Below are 22641 nucleotides of genomic sequence, written 5' to 3' on the forward strand. Positions count from 1 at the left end.
GGAATATACAGTACTTCCCCCACTCCCCCATAGTAAATAAAATATTTGTATTATATTAAAAAAAATACACAAATAGTTACCTTAAGGACTTTTTTAATATGTATGTCATGAGGGTATATTACTGTTATTTTTGCACGCAAGGGCTTGTAATTAGTGCCGGATGCAAAACTGAAAAAAAAAATACTTTATTTACAAATAAAATATTATCACCATACATTGTACTAGGGACATAATTTAAACGTTGTAATAAAAACGGGACAAATGGGCAAATAAAATGTGTGGCTTTTATCCACAGCAGCATGTTTTATTTTAAAACTATAATGGCCGAAAACTGAGAAAATGAATTTTTTCTTAGGAGCACTAAAAATGTGAAAATTGCTCTAGTCCATAAGGGGAAAACCCCCTCAGGGTAATAACACACTAGGCAGAAACGCTAGCGTTGTGGAAAACGCAGCGAAAAAACACAATGCAAGTCAATGGGCTGCATGAACAATGCATGTGTTTGCGTTCTGCAGTGTGCGTTTTTAAAAACGCTGGTCTTGCTGCATATTTTCCCAAAACGCATGTAAAACACACGTATTGAAAGTCAAAGGTGACGTAGAGGTATTGCGTTTTAGTGCATTTTTTATGCATATTGTATGTTTTTTTAAAACAAAAACAAGTTTGATGATGTATTTCTGCTTCCTGTTGACTTCCTGGTGATTTGCATAAAAACATGCAAAACGCATATATCCAATTTATATATGCGAACCACAAACGCATTAAAACACAAAAAGTCAAACACAGAAAACGCACATACGCATATGCAGCAAAACGCTACCTTTCCTGTACTGCCTACTGTGTTACTACCCTCAGTGGTGAAGTGGTTAAAAGGAAATAAATATGACAGGCTCCATATTTCTCTCACTTCAGTTGTCGTTTAAAGTGTAAGGACTGGCAACACAGCTTAAGATTTTAGTTGTTACATCTTATAGTAATGTTTGTAAAATCCTAATCTTCCGAGGCATAAGCTACAATATACAGTATATGCCTTAACTACATTTAGGCAACTTAAAGAATGATTTATCTGTGCCAGATTGAAAGATTTCACCTGTCACAGAATAAAAGTTCTGGCCATGCCACACAATGGTTCAGCAGAAGATATTAGTTCCACACATGGCTTCAGGGAAAACAGGTGAGTGAATGCGTTCTGATCAGCTGCAGCAACACATATGCTGGATAGGATTTCTCAGACCACAGCTGAGGCTGCCTAGTGCTGTCTGCAAGCACCCAATCACTTTCTAAAGTTACAGCACTCTAACAAGTGCTAATATCCCTGGAAAAGCCATCCATCTTTGTGACAGACTCCGCACATGTCTTTGTCAATGACACACAACACAGAACAGTGTATATAGGCATATATAGGGAGATGGCTCAAATATTTGTAAAAATTGTATTTTACACTTGTTTTTTTTAAGCAGTGAAAGGAATATAGTATTTGGTTACTAGTCTACTCAGAATCATTCCCCTGTTTTAATGGGGACAGATTGCATAGGTGTACACACCTACAACAAACCTCCATTGTTCTTTTGTCATAGTCCCCAGCACACGCTCACTCATCACCCTCTGTCCATAGAGCAGAACAGGCTGCTGAACAGTGTGTCTGTGCAATGATCATCCCCCAGAGTGCTTGACTTTGAAACTGTACAATAATAATAATAATAATTCTTTTTTTGTATAGCGCCTTTCTCTTGTCGGACCCAAAGCGCTTGCGAGGCAGCCACTAGAGCGCACTCAGTAGGCAGTAGCAGTGTTAGGGAGACTTGCCCAATGAACTCCTTACTGAATAGGTGCTGGCTTACCGAGTAGGAAGAGCCAGGATTTGAACGCAGGACTCCTACATCAGATGCAGAGCCCTTAACCATTACACCATCCAGCCACTATACATAGCTTTATTGAAAAAAAAAAAAAAATATATATATATATATATATATATATATATATATATATATATATATATATATATATATATATATATATATATATATATATATATATATATATATATATATATATATATATATATATATATATATATATATATATATATATAGCTTTAGCAGGGCAGAAGAGGGGAAAGTTCCTAAAGCAACACTGGAGTTGATTTTTTTTTTCAGCTATTCAGTTATAACATACTAACCTTCTCCCCCGGCCTTATACCTACATACCCTCTTCTAGAGAATAGACAGATATGCAGCCCAAAGAATTCTGGCCCGTTTCACTCAGCAATGCACTCCTTCCTCTTCCCACAATCCCCTGGGCTGCAGCAAATGCCACAAAAAAAAATCATTCTAAAGGTCAAACATGCTACAAAAATGTGCATATGTACTTCAACATGCCCCATCTTTGACTAACATAGGGCACATCGACAGAGAAATTAACAGTTATTGCATTTGCCATATTAAAAAGGACAACTGTAAGCCTAAAAAAAATAAAAAATTAAAGTCACAAAAATCTGGAAGTGAGCCGCGACAGGGACCGGAGGATCGGTATGTCCCGACGCAGACACAGGATGTCTGCAAGGGGCTAGTAGAAGCCCTAGGTAAGTTAAAATCTTTTTTGGGGGGCTTACAGTTGTCCTTTAATGCATTGTACATGTGATTCTAGCAACACACTGCATGTTCTGTGTTATAACAATTGAATCAGTTGCATCACAATTGATGAGATGTGAACTGGCCATGACTTTGAATTGCACCATGTTACAGCCTCCATTGCAATGCAATCGATCAATGGAAAGTAGGCTCAGGCTCCAATCATAGGCCCAGTGCACACCGGGCGGATCCGCCGGCCGAATCCGACTGAAAATCCGCATGGCTAATGTATGGGCCTGTTCAGACTATCTGCGTATGAAGAATGCATTTAAAATCAAAGAAACGCAAGTTGAAAAACGCATGCGTTTTTCTTGCGTTCTAATGCATATTCTATTGCATTTTGCACACACACGTGACCCAGGGGAAAAAAAAGAATTATGGGAACCGCAGAGGAAAAACGGACGCTAAAAACGCAATAGTACGCATTTTTTGATACGCGTCCATAGACTGTCATTGCGTCCGTTTCTATGCGTGACGCACAGAACTGCGTGCAGCAATGCGGATGAGAAACGTATGCGTCTCATACGCATACATGTGAACTAGCCCATTCAAAACCATTACGAGCCGTTTCTATGCGTATTTGCTACCCGTACGCGCTCCCTGAAAACGCCTAGGAACGCGCATAGTATGAACGGGCCCTATCTCTATGGGCTGGTGCACACCGGCGGTTTGAGGTTTTTAGCAAGCCGCAAACGTGCCTCTTGCTGCACGTTTGCGGTTTGCTTAAAACCTCAAACCGCCGGTGTGCACCAGCCCATAGAGATACATTAGCCATGCGGGTGCTGATGCGGATGCGGCCGGCGGATCGCATACAAAATCCGCTCGGTGTGCACCCGGCAAATATCGGCTCTCTGCTCCCAAAACCGCTAGCATTTTGACGATCTGCTAGCGGTTGTGGTGTGCACTGGGCCATACTAAGGCCTGAGACACACTGTGAGTGCTTTTCTGACTGTCAGCATTGTGCCTACATTAAAAAAAAAACAAAAAAAACAATCCCATTGACTTTCATTAAAATTTTGCTGCGATTCTAAAGCAAGTCAATGGGAGCCTTTTTTTTGAAAAAAATGCAGACACATCGTTGACACTCATAAAAGGGCTCACAGTGTGTCTCAGGCCTTATCAAAACAGAGTACAAAATTGGAACCCGCACGATTTTTCCAGACAAACAGAGGAGTTTCTCATAGAAGCCTATGGTTGAAATGCTTCTACTCAAAACTCCAACCAGACTTCAACGGGCCATCGGAGAGGACACTACACTGCCCACTCTCGCTGGCTGTTGGAGATCTGTCTCGAACCGAGCCTGAGGGCCCTTTCACACTGGCGCAGTGCGGCAAATTGCCATACAGCTACCACAGCCTAATGAAAATCTATGGGGGAGTTAATTCGCCCCACATTGCAGTACACTGCGCCGGAAGTTCCAAATATAACGCTAGCGCAGCACTAAGTTACCGTGCGGTATCCACGGCAACCTGGGTTGCCCCAGAAGTCATCTTAGTCTATAGCGACATTTTTTTTTAATTAAAAGTTGATGTTGCAGAGCGCATGCACGGAAGTGTATTTTTATAATACGCATCCGCGTACTTACGCATACCCCGAAAGCAGGAAGTGACCACAAGTGCGCGTCACTTCCTGCTTGGCTGAATGCCAGACAGGGAGCACCGGGTACTAACGCGATATCCCCCGAAGGCCTGTTTCTGGCTGTGCGATGCCAACGCTACCAGTAGTTTGTAGTGTGAAACCGGCCTGAAATGAAGAACATGCAAATTCTGGTCCATGCTGTTAAAAGTAGCATCCTGTTCATTGAAAAGTGTACAGTTGCCATGGTCACAGAAAAACCTGTCAGTTTTAGAAAATCATAGCTGACTGGCAGTAAAAAAATAAAAAAAAAAAAGTAATTTTTAAAAACATATTACCACTTTTATATTTGCATAAAATATTAATTTTCAAGAAAACTGTGGTAAAAATTTTTCTTCAACCTAGCCGAAAAATAATCTTAGAATATAAAAAAAGCAAACTACAGTACATAAAAATATATTAAGCGATTTGCTTGGCTAGCTAACAAAAAAAAACAACATTAAAAAAAAAAAAATTCAGGAAGTTTGTTGCAATACTCTTAGAGCCCTTTCACACCAGAGGCTAGTTTCGGCGTTTTACAGCCAAGACCATAGTTGGCGTTTTCCAAGGTAAAATAAAAGTCCATAGACTTTCATTTTACCTTTCACACCTAAAGCAGCTTTTTTTGGCGTTGCGTTTTGAAGCTCCCCGGAGCTTTTTCAGGGCTGTTTACAGCCGAAGTTGGCTGTTGGCGTTTCAATGATAGTCAATTGAAAACGCTTTGAAAACGCTATGTATTGGCGTTAACCAAAAGGCTGACTTTCAGCCTTTTCTACCGCAGCCTCTAGTGTGAAAGAGCCCTTATATACATATGCAAAGATTTTAAACAAAACAGGTCAACATGTTTGGTCTTAAAACAAAACTTGTTACATCTGAGATGTTCCTTCTCATTGACAAAAATAATAAGTTCCCAAGCGGAAGAAAAAAAATGCAGCAATTTCAGATAAAGTTGCCCTATAGGTACATATAAAAGATCTATAACTTTTATTATCAAAACCTAATTGATTAAAAAGGAGTAGTTCATGTGAATGAACAGCCTCACTGTGAAGGTCTCGTAAGTACGAAAACTGACACACACCTGCAGGGGTCCTAGCTTATCCCCCTCCACTTCACGTCAAATTTGTACCTATAGGGAAACTAGTCCTCTGGACAATTGTGTTTGAACATATTTCCCTGGTACCCTCCTTTCGGTAGTGCCTGCTATAATTTCAGATAAAGCAATGCTCCGCCCAGTTATATTTGTATTATTCAATACTTAATGGGAACCTGAGGTAAGAGGGATATGGAGGCTGCAATATTCATTTCCTTGTAAACAATACCAGTTGCTTGGCAGCCCTGTTGATCTTCTGGCATAGTGTCTGAATCAAAACCTTGGAACAAGCATATGGCCAATCCAGTAAAACAAAATACTGAATCAGTAGTCAGAGTACCTGATCTGCTGCATGCTTGTTCAGGGTTTATGGCTACAAAGTATTAGAGACACAGGATCAGGAGGACTGCCAGGCAATTGGTATTGTTTAAAAGGAAATAAATATGGCAGCCTCCAAATGCCTCTCATATCGGGTTCTCTTTAATTCACTACACATGCAGCCATTTTGAACAGTGATCTGCAGTGTGCCATTGAGAAGTGAAATGAATGCTTCTAACTATGCAGTTTTCTGTACAAATTTCACCATCAAATTAACAAAAACTCAAACCAACAAAAAGGCACAAACAATTTCCACTGCCATTTTCTCAATAGGAATGCACAATCTAAAATCGTTTTTTCTCCAATCACATGTTCTTTAGGTACATGCAGGTAAATCATGCTTTTAAAGCGCAATTTTTATCTAGGAACAGACCAGTACTGGTGCGATCGCATGCCACCGAGGGAGAAATAATCAAAAAAGATGTGGAGCATGTCATTTCAGTCCTATATAAGACACTTCCTGCAAAAGGCCAACCAAAAATGAATAAAGTCTTCTTGGCATGGCAAGCAGATATCCCAGGTCTAACCTCAGAGGCCTGGTCCTCGATACTGAGCTACTTTGTTACTAATGTCGCAGCACGTGATAGGTTAGTTGCCTTGAAATTTCTGCATAGAAGCTATCTAACTCCAAAGAGATTGCAAAAAATTGATTCGGCTGCTAATGGGAGGTGTGACAGATGCCAGCAACCCGACGCTGACTTCTTTCATATGGTCTGGCTCTGCCCACATGTTCTTTCGTACTGGCACCAGATCCATGCAGAGCTACAACGGGTACTAGGGGTTGTAATTGAGTTAGCTCCAGAACAAATGCTGCTAGGGAATATACCAGATGACTTGCTATCAGCGCCCAAAGCGCTAGCCTTCAGATCTCTCATTTCCTATGCCAGGAAACTAATAGCCATTAAATGGAAACAACCTATAGGCCCTAAGAAAAAGGACTGGATCGCTTATGTACATAGAGAGCTGGTGCTACTTCGAAAAGTATATATTAAGCGTAAATGCCCCAAAAAATTTCGGAAGGTCTGGTCTAGCTGGATCTCGCGCTTCAAACTTCAGTTTGATGACTAAGTGCAGTGGTCAGTATGTTCTTAAATAACCCTGAGTTTCTCTGAGGGGGGTGATAACCGAGTCAGAACTATAAACTTTGATGTGTATTAATTAACTGCTATGTACTGCTTTTCTAAATCTGGGTTTCTGATTTGAACTCCATAACTCTACACACTTTGCCTGATATCCGCTGTAATCGGAAACCCTTACAAGTTATGCATTGTATTAATAATAGACAAGACTGTTTGATTGTTACAATGTCAGTCAGTTATCTGACACTACTGTTAGGGCCTGTTCAGACTATGCGCGTTCCTAGCCGTTTTCAGGGAACACGTACGGGTACCAAAAACGCATAGAAACGGCTCCTAATGCTTTTGAATGGGCTAGGTCACATGTATGCGTATGAGACGCATCCGTTTCTCATACGCATTGCTGCACGCAGTTCTGTGCGTCACGCATAGAAACGGACGCAATGAAAGTCTATGGACGCGTATCAAAAATGCGTACTATTGCGTTTTTAGCGTACGTTTTCCTCTGCGGTTTCCATAATTCTTTTTTTCCCCTGGGTCATGTGTATGTGCAAAACGCAATAGAAAACGCATTCGAACGCAAGAAAAACGCATGCGTTTTTCAACTTGCGTTTCTTTGAATTTATACGCGTTCTACAAACGCAGCAAGTATGAACAGGCCCTTATTGTTTTAAAATGTAAAATTCAATAAACATATTCTTTCAAAATCGTTTTTTCTACAAAGATACCTGGACTTCAGCAAATTGCATATAGTTTGATTTTCAACATTAAAGGAGAACTGAAGTAAGAGGTATACGGAGGCTGCCATATTTATTTCCTTTTAATAAATACCAGTTGCCTGGTAGCCCTGCTGGTCTATTTCTCTGCAGTAGTATCTGAATAACACCAGAAACAAGCATGCAGCTAGTCTTGTCAGATCTGACTTTAAAGTCAGAAACACCTGATCTGCTGCATGCTTGTTTAGGGGCTATGGCTAATAGTATTAGAGGCAGAGGATCAGCAGGGCTGCCAGGCAACTTGTATTGCTTAAGGCCTCTTTCACACCAAGACGTTGCGTTTTAGGGGACGTTAAGGCCGCATAACGTGCCCCTAACGCAACGCATGGTGGTGTTGAAGTTGGACGTCTGATTGAGCCGCGTTATGGAGGCTCTTGGTGCTATCCTGGGAAGTCCGGATCTTTTCAATGATTCGGATGATTCGATTCGGATCATTGAAAAGATCCGGATCTTTTAACTGAATCTTTGAATCATTTTACTAGGGAAGCAGGAAGCAGGGGGGCAGCAGAGTGAGAGGTGTAGGAGAATGAGGGCACATTGAGGGTGCTAATGGGGATGGGAGAGATGCAGCAGAAAGATTGTGCTTTTGCACAGAAGCTGCAGTTTCTGTTTCTTCCAGACATCCACCGTGAACCGAATCCTTCATTGTGATGATCCGGATGATTCAACTCACAAAAAAGATCCAAAGATCCGAATTGTTCATGATCTGGACAACACTACAGTGCAATGCATATTAATTAGCCATGTGGCTAGGAACAGTAGCGGACTCTCCCCTTACTGAGCATGTGCAGTCTAACGCAGCTAAAACCACCTATAACGCACAGCATGCTGCACTTTCTTTGAACGTCCAGCGTTACACTGTAACGCAACGTGGGCACTGTGAACAGCCCATTGATTTTTCATTACTGCGAGTTGGGCTGCGTTACAGGCTGCTCTAACATGCGCCTGTAACGTCCCACCGTGAAAGCAGCCTAAAAGGAAACAAACATGGCAGCCTCCATATACCTCTCACTTCAGTTCCCCTTTAAAAACGCGCTGTTCTTATGAGCACACTTTTGTCCAATCTTGGTGAAGGTCACTTGATGATAGCAAATTACTTAACCAAAGGCAATTGGTCTAATAGCATCACCACTCCTCTGGAACTACATAAAGCACAGAGTCTTATCTCCACCTGTAATGAATAACGATTTCTTCGGGTTTAAATTGGCAAAAGCATTCATCAAAGCGTTAAAAAGAGGAAAACTAATGAATCAATTAGAATGGGCAAATTTACTAGACATTTACAACAGGATTGCACTTCCTGCAATCTCTAAAATGGCGAATGGCACTGCCTTCTCAGCACTATTTCCATTACATGTCTTTACTATAAAAAGTCCGGCAGGTGACCTTGTGAGAGTGCAGCAACTGAGGCCACTCTGTAACCATCCATTTCACAGAGCTTGTAAAACCGCACCAGATTAAACCTCTATTCATCTTGTCAATAACGTCAGCTTTTAAAATCTTGTACTGTGCTTACGTCATAGCCTGAATTACAGACTGTCATTACTATAATGAAAAACAAAATGCAGGACCAGCACACTAGTTAGCACTCTGTTACAGATATGGGTTCTGTGCTTGGACCAGGAACACTGGGCTTGATTCACAAAGCGGTGTTAACCCAGTTAGCATGCCTAAAGACTTTGGGGGTGATAACTAGGGTGCTAAGGCCCCGTTCACACTTGCGGTTCTCTGCCAAACGGACCGGATGACCTGACCGGATCCGGATCGGAACCGTACGGTTCTGATCCGGATCCGATCCGGATCCGGTCAGTTTGCATCAGGTGTTCATCAGGATGCGATCCGGATCCGTTTGGCAAAAGATAGTAGAAAAGGAATAAAAATGTTGGGGTCTGGGAGGTCAGCAGAAGGTGGACCTGTGGAATCAGGCCCTCCGCTGTTTAGCACTCACCTCCACCTCCGACATACTGCCAACATCTCCAGCACGTTTAAAATCACTGCTGCTCCACTCCAAAATGCTTGCCCATGTGTCCCCATCCAAAATCGCCGCTTCAATACGCATAGGAAGTGGGGTAGAACATCCGGATTTTTAGCCAGTGTGTTGTGCGCTCTCCGGTTCTCATTGGTTTGTATTGGCCGGATGGTGCAGTCCGGCTCCGCTCCGGATACGGCTGCCGGAGGAGCCGGACCAAAAAATAGCGCATGTTGGGTCTTATGCCGGAGTCCGGATCCGGTCCGGATCCGGTCGAAACGGACGCATGTGAACGGACGCATAGGCTTTCATTGCTATGCCGTGCGTCCGTTTCGTCCGTTCTGCATGCGGTCCGGCTCCGGCACGGCGATTCAGGACGGCGACCGCTAATGTGAACCTGGCGTAACTGGGTTAGCACAGTTTTTGAAAATCAGCTCACGCGCAAAGTCCCGCGCGCAAAACTTTGCGTCGCATTAAGGTGCGTCGAAAACGGCGCACACGATGCGCCTATAAGGTCGCATTGGGGGGGCGACCTTAAAGTCACATGGTGTGACGTTAAAGTCGCACCCAATGCGACCTTATAGGCGCATCGGGTGCGCCGTTTTCGTCGCACCGTGCTGTGCGCGCACAAAGTTTTGCGCGCGGGACTTTGCGCGATCTCTACTTATCACGTAGTCTTTTGGCGTGATAAGGGGCTTTTCACAAGCGTGCTAACAGTTAGCACCGCTTTGTGAATCAAGCCCACTGACTGCATGGAGTTCATGGGCCTGAATTACCGAGGCTGCTTCAGAGATCTACAGTCATGTGATCATTCGCAAATTTGCACTGGATGCTGGATTAACAATGGTCAGTGGTTATTTTATGCCACCCTTAACTGGGTCATAACAGGTCAAAGTCTGTGGTGATGTGACTGCACTGGCAGTAGCACCTTCAGCAATTGGGTACTTTGTTTTTCTTCATAAATACAAGAGTCTAAATTACACATGTCAAACTCTGACCCAAAGTGTCATCAAATTTTACCCACAAGCGGTTTCAGCACTATATTTGGCCTGTGAGCGCCTGATTGCTAAGCCTATATGGCTAAGCACTGTAACTATCAAGCCAGCCACATGGTGAAGAGAGATGGGCAACTAGACACCAAGGAACTGTATATGGGAGAGGGGCCACTAGACACCAAGGAACTCTGTAGGGGAGGTAGGTAGGGAGGCCACTAGACACCAGGGAACTGTATATGGGAAAGAGGGAGGAGGGCCATTTAACACCAGGGAACTGTTTAGGGGAGGGAGGGGGCATTAGACACCAGGGAACTGTATGAGGGAGGGAGATGGCCATAAGGGAGGGCGGTGGCCACTAGACATCGAGGTAGGCAAGCAACTCGGTCCCAGTTTTTAATTTCGGTTTACTGTATTTTTGTGTTTGACACCCCTTATCTAAATGAAACTGATCACACAAGTGCTAATAGCAGACCCACAACATTCCAATATGACCCAGGCAATATCCGCCTCCTGATAGAGGAGTTGCTTGGAGATCTCTGAAAATGCCTAGGTAAATAAGTCCCTAAGTGTTTTTCTTGTGATACAAATGGTTTCTTCCAGCGCTTCATATCCTTCCACAACCCATAAATAATATTCATTCTTTCAAACTTTCCTTCCCCATAATTAGACTGTGAGAGGCAGTTCAAATGTGCTTTCTTTTAGCAGCTTGAGTACACATTTCAGGAAACATGGGTGAGCAGCGTCTGATGATCACAGATCCATTGTAACACAATGATGTGAGCATGTTCAGTAAGTTACACGGGTTGCATTACTGTACAACGCAAGTAGTGTGAACAATGCTACAATATAACACACACAACTCATACTAAATCTAACCGTAAACCTTGTAGCAAGCCTACCTATTACACATTTCCGTAGGAATCACTGGTAGTTGATGTTGACCTTCCATCAAGTAGCACACAAACAGGAAGTGCGAAGACCGTCAATTGGAGAGCTGAAAGCAACGTTTTCAACTGAAAAAAGATGTCAAAGACCTTCAACAGGCCTCCCAATAGACAATGCTGAGTGGTTTATTGGCCAGGGGTGAGCAAATCACCACCAGGCCAGGAAGGTATGGAATATTCCACTGAAACTCAGCTACAGCAATCCACCCAGGCAGATCTGTGTTTGGGGAGGAAAAATATTTTGCTCAGATAATGAGAATGCTGATTAGCCCTAGTAACTTGATTAAGGGTACCTTACCACATACCAGCATTATTCTCAACACCCATCATTAAACCAGTAATGTAATCAACCTTGAAAGTAGTTTCTGCTAAATATACGGTTCCTTTAAACTAAAAGAATGTCTAGAGGCAATCTGGTACCTGTAGCAACAATGTAATTCATTGCTCATGGCAGCATCACATGGGTTTAAAGGACAACTGAACCTAAAAAGGATATGGAGGCTGCCATATTTATTTTCTTTTAAACAATACCAATCGCCTGACATCCTGCTGATCTTTCTTGTATCAGTAGTGTCTAAATCACACAACAAGCATGCGGCAGATGCAATCAAACATCTGATCTGCATGCTTGTTCAGGAGCTACGACTTAAAGTATTGGAGGTAGTGGATCAGCAGGGCAGCCAAGCAATGTGCACGGTTTAACAGGCAGCATTCATAATTAAAGTGAATTTCTACCGGTCACGGAAACTGCCCTTTTTAAAATATGACCCTCAGATGTCTCCATTATAGTAGTGAAGACATAACCTCCTCAGCTGCATTCATAGTCTGTGAGCAGCCTACCCAGCGACCAGGTGCCAGTCCAACCTCTACCTCTATCTCAGTGATGGCTAACCTTGGCACTCCAGTTGTGACAAAACTACAAATCCCATCATGCCTTTGCCTCCCTGAGTTATGCTTAGAGCTGTCAGAGTATTGCAATGCCTTGTGGGACTTGTTGTTCCACCACAGCTGTAGTGCAAGGTTAGTCATCACTGCTCTATCTAGTTCTGTCGTCTGTGGGCTGCACATACCTTAATCTGCCACTTGGAGCTGCATCTGTATTGTGTACAGATCCAGTCAGCCCTAAGGAAAGTAGACATAATCAGGTACTGCGGTTTGCTCAGAACGGATATCAAACACAGAAACACAGATAAGCTGGATGGGTGCCTGGACACTCAGCAAGTGGCACACAGGAGTTTGTCATGAAGGCTGCCAAATGGGTGACGCGATTACTACTATTCTGGATCCTGACTATTAAAAAACAAAACAAAAAAGTGGGATTTGACTTTAAAAATGGAGCAGAATACATAATACAGAGCAGACCACATGAATACAGAAAAATACTATTTTAAAAATGACTGCTTAAGGTTGTCAAATATGTAACAACAAACGGGGGGAGCTATAGCTCAATTTTCTGATCTAATGTTACCACAAAAATCAACCTGATGTTCTGGTGTTGCCATGAATTCTTTCCGCCAGTTTTGTTTGGCTTTTTCTGGTTGTAGAAGGAGATTGAGCCTTTTGTTATGCGATTCTGTGCTAGATCATCATCTCATCCTCCAGTGCGTGGGAGAGGCTTCATGGATACAAAAGGAGGGCAGTGGCTGAACTATGGAACACACTATCCAGCAGTTTCATCAGCTCACCTTTAGACCCATTCATAAAATTAGGATACTAATAAAAGGTACTAAAAGTGGGTTAGACATAGAAGGCAGAGATGCCTCCAACAGGAGTTCTGTAAAATATAATGTAAAACTGCATACGGATATTTAAAGGATACCCGAAGCGAAAATAAACCAATAAAATAAATGATTGTATTTATCTTCCTTCTCCTTAAAAAGACTTAAGATATTCCAGTTTTATTTTATGTTTGAATCTACTTTTTAGGTTTTAATGGTTTTATTGGTTTTGCTCAGTGATACATTCATTGAAGTATGCCAGAGCTAAAATCTATGAACTATTGACCCCTTTTATCTCTTTCCTGCTCTCAGAAGCCATTTTCTGCTAGAAAAGTGTTTTATAGTAGGAATTTCTTATCAGTGAGGGTCACACTGTAGTCACTTCCTGTCTGAGTCAGGACTGAACCACTTACATACCTGATATTTAACTCTTTCAGACAAAAAGAAAAAAAAAGGAACACAGCATAGTTATTTGTGTGCTAGGCACTGTACATACCCATGTCTATCTCATCATGTCACACGTCACTTTGGGTATCCTTTATTTTTCACAAACATCTCCTCTATTCTGGAACTCCCTTCCACAACCCCTAAAGTACACACACACACGACAAGACAAACAACATTTAAAATCGCGCTTTTCTCCTGGCGGACTCAAAGCACCAGAGCAGCAGCCACTAGGGCGCGCTCTATAGGCAGTAGCAGTGTTAGGGAGATTTGCCAAAGGTCTCCTACTGAATAGGTGCTGGCTTACTGAACAGGCAGAGCCGAGATTCGAACCCTGGTCTCCTGTGTCACAGGCAGAGCCCTCAACCACTACACTCATCTTCTTGAGAAAGCATACGATCTGATCTAGCTTGTTAGCCTATTACTGATCCAACTTGGTCTTCATCTAGCCACACGCTAGTAGACTACCACCTGATGTGGCCACACGATTGATCTCTCTCTAATCACAGAGGAATCGATTCCTTCCACATGCTGCACATAGATTTTCAATAGATAAATCAGTAAGAAAAAAAACACAAACAGCAGTGTTGCACCAGTCAATGCAGTGCCACTCTACAGGCTGACAATGGACTGCACTGCCCCAATAAACCCAGATTTTCCATCCTTTTTTCTGGTCGATAGTTTCTATAGATTTTAGGTAAAAAATTATCAACGCTTCAATTGATTGGACATGTTGCAGCACAGATTTCTGGCAGAGGTGAACTGAGTGGTCAAAATAAGGTAACTACAGTTTACCATCTCCCTTCAAATTATGTTTCATCCCTCTATTCCTTTATACTAGGGTGAAAAAAAAACAATAGAAAAATGTCCATTCTCTGCTGTAATGATAGCACAGCCTACAGTGCGGGCTCCACTCCTCCAAATATCTCAGGGAATTGCTGTTTATTGCCTTTCCCTTCTCTTGTGTACTTCCTACCACGTATACTGTGAGACAGTATTATCTGCATTTTCTTTGTTTGTATCATGTACAGTAATTATCTCTATAAGTTGTCTATACCACCGCAACTGTAAAGTGCACTGGACTATCTGGCACTACATACGGTAAACATATAATAACCGAAACATACCGTCAGCCTACTGAATGCATTTTAAAGAATGCATTCTCTCCCAAAAGGGTCTCTCCTTGTATCCGTGAACGCACTTCGCAAATGTATATACTACATCAAACCTACTTGATTCCCAAGCAAATAACTAAATACAACCCACAACAATCTGACCTATGTCCCAAATGCCAAGCCACCTCACCTACCTTTTTCCACTTGATATGGGAATGCCCATCCATTCTGCCCTTCTGGGCTCAAATTACTAAGTTTCTACATGATAAGATGGGCTGCCCCTTGAACTCTGACCCTATTCTCTGTCTCCTTGGTGTAATACAAGATGAGGCCCTTGATAACTCGCTAAAAACCTTTTTATCTGAAGTCCTCTTCATGGCTAGACAGGAAGTGGCACTCAGATGGTTATCCCCAATAGCACCCTCTTTCGAAAACTGGGTCAAAAGAGTAAACAACGCCATTCCATACAAAAAGCTTGTGTATTTGCACAGAGGTTCAAGCAAGAAATTCCACCTGGTTTGGGATAGGTGGAAGAATCGGTAATGCATGTACTCTCGATTCTAAGGCTTGTAATCAGGGACACGGGTTAAATCTCTGTTTACTCTAAAATACTTGTTGACTTATTTGCAAACCCGGGCTTGTTATCCCTTAGGGCCCTTTTCCACCAGCACGTTTGCGCTGGCTGAATCGCAAAACCGCAAACCGCTAGCGATTTTACAATCGCTACGGTTTGCTTTTTAACATAGGAATCGCGGTAGGTCATTTCCACTACCGCGATTCGCTTTTGTCGCGAACGCGCGGCGGAGCGATAATTGCCGCGATTTTGCTATGCAGTGCATAGCATAGCAAAATCGCGGCTGCAAACGTCGGGGGAATCGCCGGTTTTGCGATTCAGCAATCGCTAGCGTTCAGCATGAACGCTAGCGATTGCAGGTGGAAAAGGGCCCTTATAAAGATTATATCTCCCACTGCTCTCTTACATACAGTCAATTGCAATTTCTTCATGTATTATTCACCCTATACCTGTAATACAGCCATGCATGTATTTTTAAGATCTATGTACATATATATATGCCTTGTAAAATGCAAAATTCTGTTCAATAAACATCTTTTTGTTTAAAAAAAAAAAAAAAAGAATGCATTCTCCTTATATTTGTAGTTTCCTCCACGTGGTGCTGCAGGTCTGAATCCAATGCACATGCCTAAAACGCTCTTTTAGTCGTACTTCAATGGACAAAGTTCTTTCTCAAATTTCAAGACTGAAGAAGACCTCTCAGAAGGTTTGAACAGATGTACTGAATTCTGACAAAGATATTATCCCCCCTCAGTTTACAGTCACTGGCCCACTAAGTTTAGAACTGCTCTGGCCAACTTGTACTTTATTACAAGCCTGCATCAGCATAAACTAGCCTAGCCTCCAGCCAACAAAGGTTTCCTCCAAAACTATCATCCCAATGGTTCAGGAATATCAGAAGAAGATTCACCACTTAGATTTTAGTGGAATTTCACCATTTCAGCACCCCCCAGGAATTATCGTGCCCGCCATAATTAGTGCCTCCCCTATGGAGTCTCTTTATTGTAGTGCCACAGTAATCATAGTGCCACCTTACTGTTTTTAGGCTGGGGCTACACTGAATCAGTTGCTATCAGCTATGAGACAAGGATCAACTGATAAAAAGACATTTTCTGGGTTCTGCCTGGGAGAAACATCACCATTGGATTGGATGTTGGTTTCCTTATTTAACCCTTTGGTTTAGAGGCACATTTAAGGCAACAGGAGGTGTAAACCCCTTGTGAAGATTCATTGTACACCGCTTTCAAGGAGAAAAAAAAAAAAGAAGAAGAAAAGAAGGAACACATTAAAAAAATGAATTACAATAACTAATAAAATTAGATGGATAATTTAAATTTAACTCACCCCCGAGTTCTCAAATAACATAAAATCGGAAACAAGGAGGATAATACTTCTAATTTAGAATCAAAGACTAATTTAGAATCAAAGGCCACAAGCAATTATCAATGACATACAGTGGCAATGCAAATAATAAAGATTTGCTAATATTAAAATTTCACAGTAAACATCACTATCCTTGGAAATCCAGCGCAATAAAGAAAATGATTTAATTGCTGGCTCTTGACTGTGCTGTGCGCATGATGAATCGTGTGCGTCATCACATAATATTTTTTCTGTGCTGTTCCTATGAGCTCTTATCAGAAGACAGTTCAAAAGGCTATTAGCATGCAGCATGTTCTTCATTGTAATACTTGATGTAGATAAGCAAACCTCATACTTTCTGCTGCACATACACCTGGCACACAAATCCACCACTTATCACATGTGGCAGAGAAAGGGCAGCAATTCCCAGAGCTGCCTGATCAACAAAGACACAAAATATAAACTGTGACACACTTCACTGCAATGATATGCTTCACTATGGATTCTGTAGTGATGCTGTGGTTTATGCTAAAGGTTACAACAAAAAATCCTTTATTGTTGTGATTGAAGAGTTAGGCTTAATTTCCATCTGCACGATTTAGTTGCGCTTTTGGAAGCGCAACCCAGATCACAGGGACAATATAAAAAGCATAGACTGCACGGTCTGATATCTCCATCCATACGTTGCACTTCACAGCGGAATCCCAGTACATGGTTGCAGGCATTTTGGCAGGTTTGCATTGCATTTCAATCATTCATGATGAATGGAATTGCAATTGCATTGGGGGAAAGTACAGAGCTATACAGTGCTGTGCGTCCAGGTGGCCACTTGTCTTGCCTGCAGCGCTAGATGGAAACTATGCCTTATCGGTCTCCTACTCACATTTGAAAGCACACTACAATGCTTGTAATCAGTTTACATTTTATAGAAACTGTATATCAAAGTAACCATTAGTTGTAGAGTACAACGGCAGGCTGTTGAAGAAATTTGAAAAAAAATCAAGTTAGGTCCTTTAGGCCCGGTTCACACTGGCAGTTTAGTGGCAAACGGATACGTGAAAACGGATGTGATTACCGGTCGATCAGACCCTCTTCACGCCGTTGCCGTTCAGCTGCTTCTGTTCCATTTCCCACATCTCCCCCAGATCCCCACCCCTAAAGTGGATTTTGCTGGCTAGATCAGTTTCTTCACTAGTGTGTTCCGTTTTATCATCGCCCCCCAATGCAGCGCTTCAGGATCCGTTTCTGTTCTGCTGGGCTCAGCGGTCCAGAACAATTGCTACAGAAGGAAACTTGCGATCCCCGTTCCGTGGATCATGTGGATCGCGTGGACCGGATCCGTTCGAGCGGACGGATGTGAAGGGATCCATAGGTTAACATTGGATCAATTCGCACCCATTCCGATCCATTCCCTTCTGATCTGGGAATGGACAGTTTTTATATTTTCTGTTCGATTTCCGCAACCTGTATCTCTGTAACTATGCATCAGGCCTCGTTCACATCAGCAACCGTGGACGGCCGTGTGTTCGGAATGCAACGCATACAACCGTATGCCAACCGCATTTGTATGCGTTGCGCGGCTGATCCCATTCATTTACGTGAATGGGTCACACGCGTTTCGGGAGAAAATGAATGCAGCATGCGTTCCCAGTGCAGTCTATGCACTGTCTGATGTCGTGCGTGTCGGCCTCCTGCACGCGTTCCCGAAACGAGGATGGAAACGCGTGCAGTGTGAACGGGGCCTTATATTTTAGATCACAGTGTGGCAATGGTGCACACTGGTCTGGTCTGATCACTGGCTTTCCTCAGGCTTCCACATTCAGTACTCTTCTCTGGAAGCAGGAAATTTGGGCGCATGAGGCAGGTGGACAAAAAGGGCGCCGCCATTCACTCCCATTATAAATATCGTTTAATGGGCGCCCAACAGGAAAAAAGGGCGCCGGAGAAAAATAACGTTTTAAAAGCGGCGCCCGGAGACTTTTAATGTTTTATAACTGCTTCTCATGATTACACATTATTTAATGATTTATAATTTTTTACACATTATTTTTAAACGAAAAACAGTACAATATTTTTAAAACATTTTTCAACGAAAACTTGTAAAATATTTCTTTTTCAAACATTATTTTTAAACGAAAACTTGTAAAATATTTCTTTTTTAAACGAAAAACCGCACAATATTTTTTAAAACGTTATTAATGCTTATCACAGGGGGTCTTAGGTTTAGGCACCACCAGGGGGGTCTTAGGTTTAGGCACCACCTGGGGGGGTCTTAGGTTTAGGCACCACCTGGGGGGGTCTTAGGTTTAGGCACCACCTGGGGGGGTCTTAGGTTTAGGCACCACCTGGGGGGGTCTTAGGTTTAGGCACCACCTGGGGGGGTCTTAGGTTTAGGCACCACCTGGGGGGTCTTAGGTTTAGGCACCACCAGGGGGGTCTTAGGTTTAGGCACCACCAGGGGGGTCTTAGGTTTAGGCACCACCAGGGGGGTCTTAGGTTTAGGCACCACCAGGGGGGGGGGGGGGGGTCTTAGGTTTAGGCACCACCAGGGGGGGTCTTAGGTTTAGGCACCACCAGGGGGGGTCTTAGGTTTAGGCACCACCAGGGGGGGTCTTAGGTTTAGGCACCACCAGGGGGGGTCTTAGGTTTAGGCACCACCAGGGGGGGTCTTAGGTTTAGGCACCACCAGGGGGGGTCTTAGGTTTAGGCACCACCAGGGGGGGTCTTAGGTTTAGGCACCACCAGGGGGGGTCTTAGGTTTAGGCACCACCAGGGGGGGTCTTAGGTTTAGGCACCACCAGGGGGGGTCTTAGGTTTAGGCACCACCAGGGGGGGTCTTAGGTTTAGGCACCACCAGGGGGGGGTCTTAGGTTTAGGCACCACCAGGGGGGGTCTTAGGTTTAGGCACCACCAGGGGGGGTCTTAGGTTTAGGCACCACCAGGGTGGTCTAGGGGTAGGTACAGGGAGGGTTACTTAGTAAAAAAAATTTTAAACGTTATACGTTTCACTTTTTAAAACGGAAGATTAACGTTTTTACAATTGCCGATTTTATACACATTATTTAATGATTTATAACTTTATAAAACATTATTTTTAAACGAAATATAGCACAATTTTTTCTGAAACGTTATTCATGCTTAGCGTTTAAAACCGTGCGCCCTTTTTTCCCGGCGCCCTTTTTTAACGTACGCCTCTTCTCTGCCCTCCATGGTGGCACTCTGGAACATGTAAGTTCTTCAGACATGTATACTTGCCTTTGCTGGTAGAAACAGAGAGCTGCTTGCAGAAAAAACTGCATGCTTCTAACATTAACAAAAGGGCATTGTTCCAGTGTCCAAGAAAACAGGGCCTTTATGGCTTTCCTGCACTGGCATTACATTTTTTTTCCAATAAATTGTTAGCATACCTCACAACAGGGCCGGATTTACCATAAGGCACTGTAGGCACGTGCCTACAGGCGCCTGATGATGGAAAGGCGGCTCCCTCCCCTCTCAGAGTGCCTTTCTCCCTCCTTCCCTTTGCAGAGTCCTGAAGAGAGTATAAATTAGAGGTTACTTTAGCTACCTAATACTTCAGGGCACCTCTAGCTACTTAATATTGAGGGTACATCTGCCTACCTAATACTAAGGTGCACCTGTAGCTACCTATTAAAGGTTTAGGGAAGTAATGGAGAAGTGACAGCCAGAAATATTGTAGTGCGGTTTGGCAGGTGTTTGTAGGTTCATGGAGGTTGACGTCTAAGGTGCCAGGACATCTGTGCCTATAGGCTCCTTTGAGGTAAATCTGGGCCTGCCTCACAACCATCCCGATTTAGGGGGTCTGAACCCAATTTGAAAGTCTGTCCTTTAATCCCACCCCCAGCTGCTTCTGTGCCTGCCTATTCACGCTACACTTCAGTGTGTAGAGTGTATAGAGCTCTGTACGTGTGCACAGAGCTCTGCTGGGAGGAGGACAGGAGAAAACAGGCTGAGGGCTGGTGCACTCCAAGAGCGCTGAGTGCTTTTAAAAACACCAGCCCTTTGAAAAGTGCTTGGCTAACGCATTTGAATGGGATGGATCACACCAGAGCGATGCGATTTTCTCCCAAACGCGGGTCCTGCAGCATTTCTGCTGTTTTCTGAGGTGATTCAGCCTCAATGTTATGCATAGGAAAGTGGAAAAGAGTCCTGATAGGCGCTCGCTCAGAGCGATTTTCCAAGCGTTTTTGTTACAGAAGCTGTTTAGTTACAGCTCCAATGTAACAAAAAAATAACAAAACTGTTACACCAAAACGCTCCAAAAATGACTAGGCATGATTAGAAAATTGCTAGGCACAGGCCTAGAATTGCCTTGAAAAATCACTTCAAAAAGTGCTGAGCATTTGCGATTACGCTAGCGCTTTTTGGTGTGCACTGGCCCTGACTCCTGGCGATTTCTCAGAGGGGTAATGAGTGTTGTGTGTGTTCATACAGATAAAATGGGATTTATGGCATCACCTTTAAAGGGAGCATGAAGTGAGAGGGATATGAAGGTTGAAATATTCATTTTAATTTTAAGCAATAACAGTTGCCTGGCAATTCTGTTGATCCTCTGCCTCTAATACTTGTAGCCCCGAACAAGCATGCAGATCAGATGCTCTGTCTAAAGTGAAAGTCTGACTGAATTTGCTGCATGCATGTTTCAGGTGTGCAATTATCGGCAACATATTCCGTTAGAAACACTAATGATGCCAGAATGATCATCAGGACTTCCAAGCAATTAGTATTGTTTAAAAAGAAATAAATATGGCAACCTCCATATCTCTTTCACTTCAGGTTCCCTTCAAGTGATTTCTGCTCTAGTCTAGAGGAAGCAGGCCGGCCTGGGAATTTGACTTCTCTAACTGCATGACTGATTTGAATGAACAGACCATTAAGTGCCACCAGGAAATTCCATAATGAACAAGCAATCACCCAGCAAGCTCCATTCAGTGAAGAGTTACACACAGTTACCTGTCAGCCAAACAGCAGTTTGTACCTATTGCTAGCTGGCAACAAAACAACACTGCTCCTGTCACAGGCAGAGCCACCACCGTCAACCAAATGGACATATGGGCAAGTCCACACTGGTGATTTGTCACCTCTACAACACATTTCTTAATAAAGACGACTTTGGGTACATTCACAGCGGGGCATTGCAGTGAGACATAACGGACGCATTGTAACGCGGAAAGTCGCACTGCAATTTTAATCCTATGCGCCGCTCACTTGGTTCAGTGCAGTGCGATGTAATGGAGTGCAGTAACATGCAGTTTAGCAGTATGTAATGCATCAGTCATATATTACGTGCAGTGTAAATCTTCCGCTCCTGTTATTACTATGAACGTAGCCTAATGGTGCCCATTAATGGTGTCATGTTTATTGATTGATCATATTTTCGATAAAATCATTCAGATCCAAAGATTAATATTTAATCAATCCACACAATTAAAGAGTCCAAACTATTCTTATCAAAACCAGCTCCGATCGCATCTATGAAAAAATCCACCATGCCGATCAACCAACTCTTTAGGCTGGTTTCACACTACAAATTGGCGTTAGCGTTGCGTTGTGCCTGCCGTATCGCAGTGCCAAAAACAGGCCTTCAGGGCGTTCGTACACGGTGCTCCCTGTCTGGCATCCGTCCAAACAGGAAGTGACATGCTTGTGGTCACTTCCTTTTTCGGGTATGCGGAAGTGCACGGAAGCGTATTGTAAAAATATGCTTCCACACATGCGCGCCGCGATGTTGCAACGCCAACGTGCTTAAACCCTGCGTCGCCATAGACCAACATGACTTCTGGGCCAACACAGAACGCCAAAGGTCGCCACAGGAGCCGCACGGTCACTTAGATATGTGCTATCATTAAATCGGGCACTTCTGGCGCAGTGTACCACAACGTGGGAAGTATGAACTTCCCCATAGACTTTCATTAGCCTGCAGTAGCACCACACCGCC

The 22641-nt window shown here is 43.2% G+C and overlaps 1 protein-coding gene across 4 annotated transcripts in view; it reads right to left on the bottom strand.

Moving 5' to 3' along the window:
* Positions 1-22641, bottom strand: part of RASA3 (RAS p21 protein activator 3) — a 233265-nt gene that overhangs the window by 202924 nt on the left and 7700 nt on the right. The window lies entirely within an intron of this gene.

This window comes from Hyperolius riggenbachi, chromosome 2 (assembly GCF_040937935.1).
Source record: "Hyperolius riggenbachi isolate aHypRig1 chromosome 2, aHypRig1.pri, whole genome shotgun sequence".
In the NCBI taxonomy this organism is placed as follows: domain Eukaryota; kingdom Metazoa; phylum Chordata; class Amphibia; order Anura; family Hyperoliidae; genus Hyperolius; species Hyperolius riggenbachi.